This window comes from Papio anubis, chromosome X, assembly GCF_008728515.1.
Source record: "Papio anubis isolate 15944 chromosome X, Panubis1.0, whole genome shotgun sequence".
NCBI lineage: Eukaryota > Metazoa > Chordata > Mammalia > Primates > Cercopithecidae > Papio > Papio anubis.
In genome coordinates, this window is record NC_044996.1 from 121,909,380 (window position 1) to 121,919,578 (window position 10,199).

The following is a 10,199-nucleotide window of genomic DNA, read 5'->3' on the forward strand; positions in this document are numbered from 1 at the left end:
TTGGGCATTGCTTATAGACTACCAAATTACGCTAAAGTGTGAAGACCTGGAGGGGAAACAGTTTGCAGTCTCCTACTTTTATGTGGAACCAAGAAGCCTTATAGGAGATTAATCTGCTAAGAGCTGTGACTCTTTGGCACCATAACCAATTGAGAGTGCCCACTGTAGTGGGTTGAATAATGCCCTCCAGAATATCACATCCACCCAGAATTTCAGAATGTGACCTTATTTGGAACTAGAATCTTTGCAGATGTGATTAGTTACGATGAGGTCATACTGGATTAGAGTGGGCCCTAAATCCAATGACTGGTGTCTTCATATGGGGAGTGGACACACAGACACAGAAGGAAGAAGACCATATACAATGGGGGCAGAGGTTGGAGTGATGGCGCTATATCCCAAGGTTTTCCAAGGATTGCAAGATACACTAGAAGCTAATAAGTGGTAAGGAAGAATTCATCTCTAGAACCTTCACAGGAAGCATGGTCCTGCTGATCCCTTGGCTTTAGGCTTCTGGACTTTAGAACTGTAAGAGAATACATTTCTGTTGTTTTAAGCCACCAAGTTTGTAATAATTTGTCATGGTAGTCCTAAAAAACGAATATACCCACCATGACATACTGAGCTGCACTGAAATCTGGTCTCATCAAGGTTGAATAAAATATGCTCCTCTTTCCTTGGGATGGACAAATATTTTATTTCTTAAGGGAAGTGTGTAATTTTTATTCTACTACGCCATAAATTTAAATCCCTGAATAAATTCAGGGACCATCTATTATCCTGTGATTCTGAATAGCTTGTAGTTAAGTACATGGTTCCAATCACAGCTCTGAAATAATAATGATGAAGTAGTGGATCTTTCATTCAGTTTTCTTCCGCATCCTTAGGTTATACTTGAGGAGCTCTGTAGTAGTTGTGAAACTGATTTCCTGTGTATATTAGTCTGTTCTTGCACTGCTATAAAGAAATACCTGAGACTGGGTAATTTATAAGGAAAGGAGGTTTAATTGGCTCACAGTTCTGCAGGCTGTACAGGAGGCATAGTGGCTTCTGCATCTGGAGAGGCCTCAGGAAACTTACAATCACGGCAAAAGGTAAAGGGGAAACAGGCACGTCTTACATGGCTGAAGTAGGAGCAGAATACAATCATGCCTTCCCAGCAGTCCCCCAGAGTCTTACCTCATTTCATCATTAACTGAAAAGTCCAAAGTCCAAAATCTCATCTGAGACAAGGCAAGTCCCTTCCACCCATGAGCCTGTAAAATCAAAAGCAAGTTAGTTATTTCCAAGATACAATGGGATTATAGGCATTGGGTAAATACTTCCATTCCAAAAGGGAGAAATTGGCCAAAAGAAAAGGGCTCCAGTCCCATGCAAGTCTAAAACTCAGCAGGGCAGTCATTAAATCTTAAAGCTCCAAAATAATCTTCTTTGACTCCATGTCTCACATCCAGGGCACACTGGTGTGAGGGGTGGGCTCCCAAGGTATTGGGCAGCTTTGCTTCTGTGGCTTTTCAGGGTTCAGCCTCTGCAACTGCTCTCACAGGCTGACGTTGAGTGCCTGCAGCCTTTCCAGGTGCAGGGTGCAAAACTGCTGGTTGATATACCATTCTTGGGTCTGGAGGACAATGGCCCTCTTCTCACAGCCCCACTAGGGAGTGCCCCAGTGGGGACTCTGTGTGAGGTCTCCAACCTCACATTTCCCCTTTGCATTGCCCTAGTAGAGGTTCTCCATGAGGGCTCTGCCCCTGCAGCAGGCCTCTGCCTCGACATCCAGGCTTTTCCATACATCCTCTGAAATTTAGGCAGCGGCTGCCAACCCTCAACTCTTGCGCTGTATGCACCTGCAGGCTTAACACTACTTGGAAGCCTCCAAGGTTTATGGCTTACACCCTCTGGAGCAGTGCCCTGAGCTGTAGCTGGGCCCCTTTGAGCCATGGGTGGAGGTGGAGCAGCTGGGATGTAGGGAACAGTGTCTAGAGGCTGCCTGGGACAGTGGGACCCTGGGCTTTTTCTTTTCTACCACATGGCCAGGCTGCACATTTTCCAAACTTTTATGCTCTCCTTCCCTTTTAAATATAAGTTCCAGTTTCAGGTCATTTCTTTGCTCATGTGTATGAGCATAGGCTGTTAGAAGCAGCCAGACTACTTCCTGAACACTTTGCTGCTTAAAAATTTATTCTGCCAGATACCCTAAATCATCACTCTCAGTTCAAATTTCCACGGATCCCTAGGGCTGGGGCATACTGCCTCCAAGTTCTTTGCTAAAGAATAACAAAAGTGACCTTTGCTCCAGTTCCCAATAAGTTCTTCATCTTCATCTGAGACCTCATTAGCCTGGCCATCTCTGTCCATATCATTATTAGCATTTTGACCACAGCTATTCAATAAGTCTCTAGGAAGTTCCAAATTTTCCCTCATCTTCCTGTCTTCATCTGCGCCTCCAAACTCTTCCAAGTTCTGCTCATTACCCAGTTCCAAAGCTGCTTCCACATTTTCAGGTATCTTTATATCAATGCCCCACTCCTTGGTACCAATTTTCTATATTAGTCCATTCTTGCATTGCTATAAAGAAATACCTGAGACTGGGTAATTTGTGAAGAAAAGAGGTTTATGATTTGGCTCATGATTCTGCAGGTTGTACAGGAAGCATAGCAGCTTCTGCTTCTGAGGAGGCCTCAGGAAACTTACAATCATGGCAGGAGGCAAAGGGGAAGCAGGCACATCTTACATGGCCAGAGTAGGAGCAAGAGAGAGAGGGGGAAGGTGCCACACACTTTTAAACAACCAGATCTCATGAGAACTCATTAGTGCTATGATAGCACCAAGGGGGGTGTTATTAAACCATGAGAAACTGCCTTCATGATCCAATCACCTCCCACCAGGCCCCACCTTCAGCATTGGGGATTACATTTCAATATGAGATTGGGGTGGGGACTCAGATTTAAACCATATCAGTGTGATTCACCGTAATTCTGTAGATGCTTATTGGATCAAGGTAAAGTGCTTGACTTCGTGGTAAAACAGTTAACTTTGTTTTAGTTCTTGGTCACAGATGGCTCATTTAACCCTGGCTAGTGTCCTTGAAAATGTTGATCAGAACTGAAATTGAGTAAAGATGTCTGGATCAAGTTCAACATTCTAACAGACAAAATATTTCAAGGACAGAGCCTTCTAAAAAGTGAGTCGGTAGGTGTCTACTTCTTGTGCAAAGGACAGGATGCTGCTGCTGATCATGTGAATGATGGTTAATATAATAGGTGTTTTTGGGTCAGCAGTTTCACTCTTCATCAACATTAATTTATGGTTTAGAAAACTGAATTGTGTTCCAAGTTTGATCTCAATCTGTGCTAGATTTGTAGGCACAATTGAGATGGCTTTGAAATGTATTAAGTTAATTATTAATGCAGCTGCTTTGATTTTGAGGATGAAATTAATTTCATGGATTTTTATCATTCTCTCAGATATAGCTTTGGGAGTTCCAGGGAGATATTGAAAATATTGCCTATTAATTTAAGTCTTAGAATCCTACGTCAAACCTGACAAATTTGATCAGGGTTTTGTGGCAATTCCTAGTCAGGTGTAAGCAACTTAACCTACAGGATACTTGTGTCAGTGCATATTTGCTATTGTGATTTACATTCTAACAGAGGTTATGAAAAAAGATCTTGGGAGTTATTGTCTTTATGGCAAGATACTGTGCTCTCAAGAAAATAGTTTAGTAAAAGGCTTTCTGGAGTGCAATGTTGAAACAGGCCCACTCTGTATAGTAAATATTAATTGGTAAAATATCTCAGTAGAGGTAGGGGCAAGGAAATGAGATTCATGCTTTTGCAGGGTTTGAATAATGATTTTATTACCCTAAGATGAAAGAAAGAAGTGGATTTGTCTCAAAGCATTTGAGATTTGAGAGAAAATTTTTTAAAATGCTGTATCATAGGGCAGCATTTCAGTTTCTCAGAGGTTAAATCAACTTTGCAGTAGGTTTAGTTAACTAAAGAGGAATTTGGAGATCCCTTTATAATTCATGAGCAGGACGATTGGGTGTTCACATGCATGTGTGAGATGTGCCACCCTTGAACCTTGTTAGACGTTGGCACATTACCCGTCTGACCTGAAAAAAAAAAATAAAGAGGAATTTGGCAGAATACTAGTTGATTACATTAACAAGATGACTATCACTCCAGCTGCCCATTCTATCTTATTCAGTATCATTTATTACAGGGATGGGCGCTTCCTTAAACATCTTTCCTGTTTCTTATTTTCCTTCCATCAGAAAAAAGTCCCGGGAAAGTTTCAGAGAGAACCTGAGATACTATTGTTGCAGAACTTTCTCCTTAGTTCAGCTAACACCAGGCTCTTGTCACATGACCAGGAAAGATTAGGCTCGCAGACACATAGAAGGGTGAGGAAAATGGAATTTACTGGGCAAAAAGAAAGAAGGAAAAATAACTCTCGGCAAAGCGAGAGTCCTGCTAGCAGGTTTCTCGCCTCACAGATTGAATCCCAGGTCACCACCCAGGAACAGGAGCGGCCAGGCTCCTTCCCCCTGCAAATGGCACGAACTTCCTGAGACTCCACCCAATCTTCCCAGTGAGCAGGTGGGCATTATTCAGAAGGAATCAGTCGGGACAGGGCAGGCTTCATCGGGGACCAGCAGGCCGGTTTTTCAGCCTTCAGGCTGTTTTAGGCTTGAAGGTGGGGTTTCACCAGGGACTCTTGGCTGTCTCCTATCTCTATCACTATAAGTGGATGGCTTTTATTTGTCCTGTTTGTTTCTTTAAGTTATTAGAAGGAATAAAGGCTTAACATGTTAGGATACTCATAGAAGAGTATTTCAATGTTCTACATATGCCTGCCTAGGAAGAGGATTAAAATTAATGTTTACGGCCGGGCGCGGTGGCTCAAGCCTGTAATCCCAGCACTTTGGGAGGCCGAGACGGGCGGATCACGAGGTCGGGAGATCGAGACCATCCTGGCTAACACGGTGAAACCCCGTCTCTACTAAAAAATACAAAAAACTAGCCGGGCGAGGTGGCGAGTGCCTGTAGTCCCAGCTACTCGGGAGGCTGAGGCAGGAGAATGGCATAAACCCGGGAGGCGGAGCTTGCAGTGAGCTGAGATCCGGCCACTGTACTCCAGCCTGGGCGACAGAGCGAGACTCCGTCTCAAAAAAAAAAAAAAAATTAATGTTTACTTGAGTACCCATCAAGTGCCAGGTTTGGTGCTGGTAGATGCACATATCCCAGCAGCCCTCTAATGTATGGATTATGATTGCAACTTCATTTTTAGGATACTGAGACTCAGAGAAATGATGTAATTTGCCTAAGATCACACAGCAATTAAATAGGATTTAGTTAGTCTGACTCTAAAACCCAAGTTTTTTTTTATTGCACCACATTACCTTTCAAAAAGTAAAGTAAGTAAAGTATTAAGTTCCATCTCCATGTTTCGCAGGCACTTTGACCTTCTGGGAGATGGTGGTTAAAAGGTCAGGACTGGAGCCAGTTTGGCTGAGTTCAAACTTCACACCTGCTAATAGCTGTGTGACCTTGGGAATGTTGCATGCCCTCTCTGTGCTTCATTTCTTCATCTGTGTCATAGGAGCCAGGAGAAAACTGCCCCTTGGCCTCATGAGGGTTTGCTGAAAAATCAGCTGACAAAAGGCAGATTATTAAGAGAAAAGGCATAGAAATTTATTCGTGTGCATTGAGGGAAAAACACAGAATGATTACTCCAACCCTCTAATGGGGTACAGAAGCTTATATATCATCTTGAGGCTACAGAAAGAATGTGATCTCAGAGCATGGCCAAAATAAGTTATGGTGGAAATCAGGTTACAGTAGCAAGACAGGTTATGGGAGGAGGAGAAGAGGAGGCTTAGCTAACAAAGGGAGTTTTGTTATGTAAAAGAAACCTCACTGGTAGCAGTCCTCAGAGAACTAGTGAATGTTTCTTTCAGGCCTTGAAAGGTGTCAGACTCTCATTTCATCTTTTGAACAAGGGAGGGCCTCAGAGACAGCCTGGCTGCATCCATGCAGATTTTCTCTACAGATTCGTATATTCCCCACAAAAGAAAGCTTTTTAGCTATTCTTGTATTTCCAGCCATTCTGAATAGCCATATTGAAGTATGTCAAGGAAATATATTTTAGAGTGAAATATTTTGGTTTCCTTCAGTATAAAGGGTAGTAGTATTAGCTTCTACCCAACAGGGTCGAGGTAAATCCAGAATGAGCAGCTAGAGCAGTGCCTGACATATGGTGGAGACCAAGATAGTATTTATCATTGAGCTTTGTGATGACACTATTTTATCAGCAGAGGAACTAACTAATTTGCCGGGAGTGGCACAGCTAGAATGGAGAAGTGCAGCTGAAATGGAGTTTGAACCCAGCCTGATAATGTGTCCAGGGTTCTTTCCATTACATCTCAAGGAAAATTAGCAGGAGTCACTGAGAATTAGGGAGGACACAATGTACCCTTCTGAGTCCCTGAAAATGTTTGCGTTGGCCTCTCAGAGAGAAAAAAACCATAACAACCATTCTCTGGGATATGAAAAATCCAATGTCCATAACCAGAGGGCTCTGACTTCCAGTTGCAGCTCAGGAAGCCAGTTATTAAGAAGGCCCTCACAGCTTCCTCACTTAGTGTTTTCCCTTAGAATTCTGACTCACTGTAGCCTGCACCCTTTTTCCCTCCCCCAAGGACCCCTACCCCAGGGCTGGCATGAACCCTAGAATTACTGTGGAGGTAGCAAAGAACTGATGATCAGCATGAAGTGGCTGTGATTTGGGTCTCATTGCAGAGCTAAGCCTCACATTGGTTGCTGTAGTCAAAGCTTGGGGGAAGATGGCCGTAGTACTGTGTGCTAAGCCACTTCTGCCTATTGTTTTTTTTTTTTCTTGAGACGGGGTCTTGCTCTGTTGCCCAGGCTGGAATGCAGTGGCTCCATATCAGCTCTTTGCAACCTCCGCCTCCTGAGTTCAAGAGATTTTCATGTCTCAGTCTCCCGAGTAGCTGGGATTACAGATGTGCACCACCATGCCCAGCTAATTTTTGTATTTTTAGTAGAGATGGGGAGCAAGAGTCCCAGTGCACTTTGGGGTGAGATGTGTGAAGTGTCACACATAGCATGAGGCCGACAGATGGGAAAACTGCTGGCAGCTTTTAACTAGGGCTGCTCTTGGCTGGCGGGGCCTGGAAAACTTACTGAGGCCAGCAGGAACTCCTAGCAGCTGCTGCTTGCCTAGAACCGGGCTATGATTAGAATGTGTCACCACCTGCTCTACCGGTCACTGACTCACCTGGCATTGTGCCGACTGCTGGATCAGAAGGAGAAATCCTTGGTTTTCCTTGCTTACTAAGCCACAGCTGGGAACTGTGGTCGACTTCAGAAAATTTCTGACATTCCCAACTCTATGATTTTAACTTAAACAATACACAAGACACAAAACCAGTACGAGACGGTTTCCATATACCTATTTGATTAATTTGCCAGTTACTTATTCATTATTAGTTAACAAAAACTATAAGCATTTTTTATCTGAGGTTTCATAGCTTTTGTTTCAGATGGTAGTACTATAAAGATGAGTAAGACTTGGTACCAGCTCTTGGGGAGGGGGTCGTGGTCTGACACAATACTGCACTGTAACAGGAATCCAGAGTAAGAACAGAAAGTCAAAAGCCCATATTAGTTTTGTAGTTTATACTTCTCTAAGTTATAAAAAAAAAGTCACAACTCAAGCCATATCATGACTAGCGCTTCTATATGTGTTATTTATCTCATTTGAAAACATCTTTTTAACGGCCCTAAACTCCTCACCACTCCTCCCTCCAATTTGTAAGCTCTTTCTTCAAAACCTAACTACAACCTTACCCTGAGATATCTTCTTAGTTATGCCCCATTTGATTCTGATTCCTACGTATTTCTACACATAGTATTTTTATTCCTACATATAGGATTCCTTGGTATTTATGGTGGGCTGTTCATTTATCCTGAATGTATCTGTATTTGGGGGTATATAAAGATGTATATTTTCATGTAAATTTTATTGAAGTATAACATGCATATGGAAGAGGGCACATATTATAAGTGTACAGCTCAATTAATTTTCACAAAGTGGACATACCCATGTAACCAGTACCCAGATTAAGAAACAGACCATTCCCGGCACCCAAGAAACTCCCCTTGTGCTCCCTTCCAGTCACTACTCCCTTGAGGGTAATTGCTCACCTGACCTCTAATATCATAGATTAGTTTTGCCTGGTTTTATACTTGATATAAATGGAATCATATGGTCTGTACAGTCTTGTTTATCATTTCTTTCTGTCAACATTCTCCTAATACTGTCTTAACTCTATTCAAACTCAGCCTTGTTTGAGAAATTATTCATGTTATTATCTGTATTTGTAGTTTTATCATTTCCATAATTGTATACTTTTTCATTAAATGGATATACCACAATAACTTTTTCACTTTATTGTAGAGGGCCATTTGCGTTGTTTCCAGCTTTTGACTATTGTGAATAATGATGCTATTAATATTCTTGTAAATATCTTGTGAAGAACATATATGTATATTACTGTCGAGTACATACCTAGAAGAGGAATTCCTGGGCTATAGGGTGTATATATGTTCATTCAGTTTTAGTAGATACTGACAGTTTTCCAAAGTGATTATACAAATTTGCATTCCCACCATTATTTTATGATAATTGTAATTGCTATAAATCCTTACACTTAAAATCTTATCTTTTTCATTTAGTTATTCGAGTGAGCATTTTGTGAATACATACACATATATGCATACATGCATATTTGTGAATATGTTAATATATATTTGAAAATCATACATGTATTTGCAAATCATATTACTGATTGCATGTCTGTGTTTCCAATGGAATTATGAGCTCTCTGAGGGCAGGGTCTGTCTTTTTTGGTTGTTTTGTACGTTCTTATTCCCTAGTACAATGCTCTATACCAAATTCATAGTCAATAGGCTGTTGCTAACTGACTACATAACCCAAAATGGTGAAGAATTAGGCTGGTGATACAGAATAAAACCAATGTGGGTCATTTCTCATTGTTTTTATAGTTTTTAAATTTCAGAAGTGCTCAAGGTCCTGTAACCTTAAGAAAACTCCTCTGCCATGCGTGGTGGCTCATGCCTGTAATCCCAGCACTTTGGGAGGCTGAGGCAGGAGGATCGCTTGAGCCCAGGAATTTGAGGCCAGCCTGGGCAACCTGCCAAAACCCTGACTCTACAAAAAATACAAAAATTAACCAGGTGTGCTGGTGCACGTCTGCAGTGCTAGCTACTCTGAAGGCTGAGGTGGGAGGATTGCTTGAGCCCAGGAGGTAAGGAGGTCAAGGCTGCAGTGAGCTGAGAACTTGTCACTGCACTTCAGCCTGGGTGACAGAATGAGACCTTGTCTCAAAACAAACAAAAACTCCTCAACACAGTTAAGACAAACTATAATGAAAGACCTATTTGCTCTAAGGGAGAAGCAGAATACTTCTAACATGTTAAGTAGGGCTATTTCGTGGTAGAGCTGTGAGGTCACCCATGTTTATTGATAGTTTTCAGATTCCCTGCATCTTTTTAAAAACTATGTTTTTCCTTTTCTCTCATGTTCTCATGTTCCTGGTGTAGGGGTCAAGAGGAACTCTTGGCCCTCTTAAGGCTTGCTAAAAAATCAGTTACATGAGGCAATTGGTTAGTAGGAGAAAAGGCATATAAATGTATTTAACGTGTATACACAGGAGCCTTCAGAATGAAGACCCAAAGATACAGGGGAAATTATCTATTTTTATGTTTAGGTTCAACAAAATATGGACGGTCATACAGAAATATGATTGGAGGAAAGGGGTATGATATAATGCTAATACACTGAGTGGGGAAACCCATCAAGGCCTGTCTGTCTAGATTTTTCTTGGCCTCTCTGAGCATCCATTCCTTCCTTCTGGGTGTGGGGCAGGACCCAATAGGTCAGATAATGTTTTATAGCCAGTTTTTATATGGAAAGGTGGAGGGGAACTTAGAGATATATTTTTTAGGTTTTATAACTAGCTTTAGGGAGGAGTTCTGATTTCTATGACTTGCCTTGGGGAAGAGCGATTTTAGTTTCTATGGCTAGCCCTGGGAGAGAATGTGATTGAGAGATAGGAGGGCAGGGAAAGGTCAGAGAAAAATTTTTGTTTC

The 10,199-nt window shown here is 41.9% G+C and overlaps 1 non-coding gene across 1 annotated transcript; it reads left to right on the forward strand.

The window, feature by feature from the left end:
- The first annotated feature begins 4,012 nt into the window (after positions 1 to 4,012).
- On the forward strand, positions 4,013 to 4,115 carry LOC116272278. Its single transcript, XR_004180994.1, has one exon. It is a non-coding gene; the product is annotated as a small nucleolar RNA U13 (small nucleolar RNA).
- The last annotated feature ends 6,084 nt before the right edge of the window (positions 4,116 to 10,199 follow it).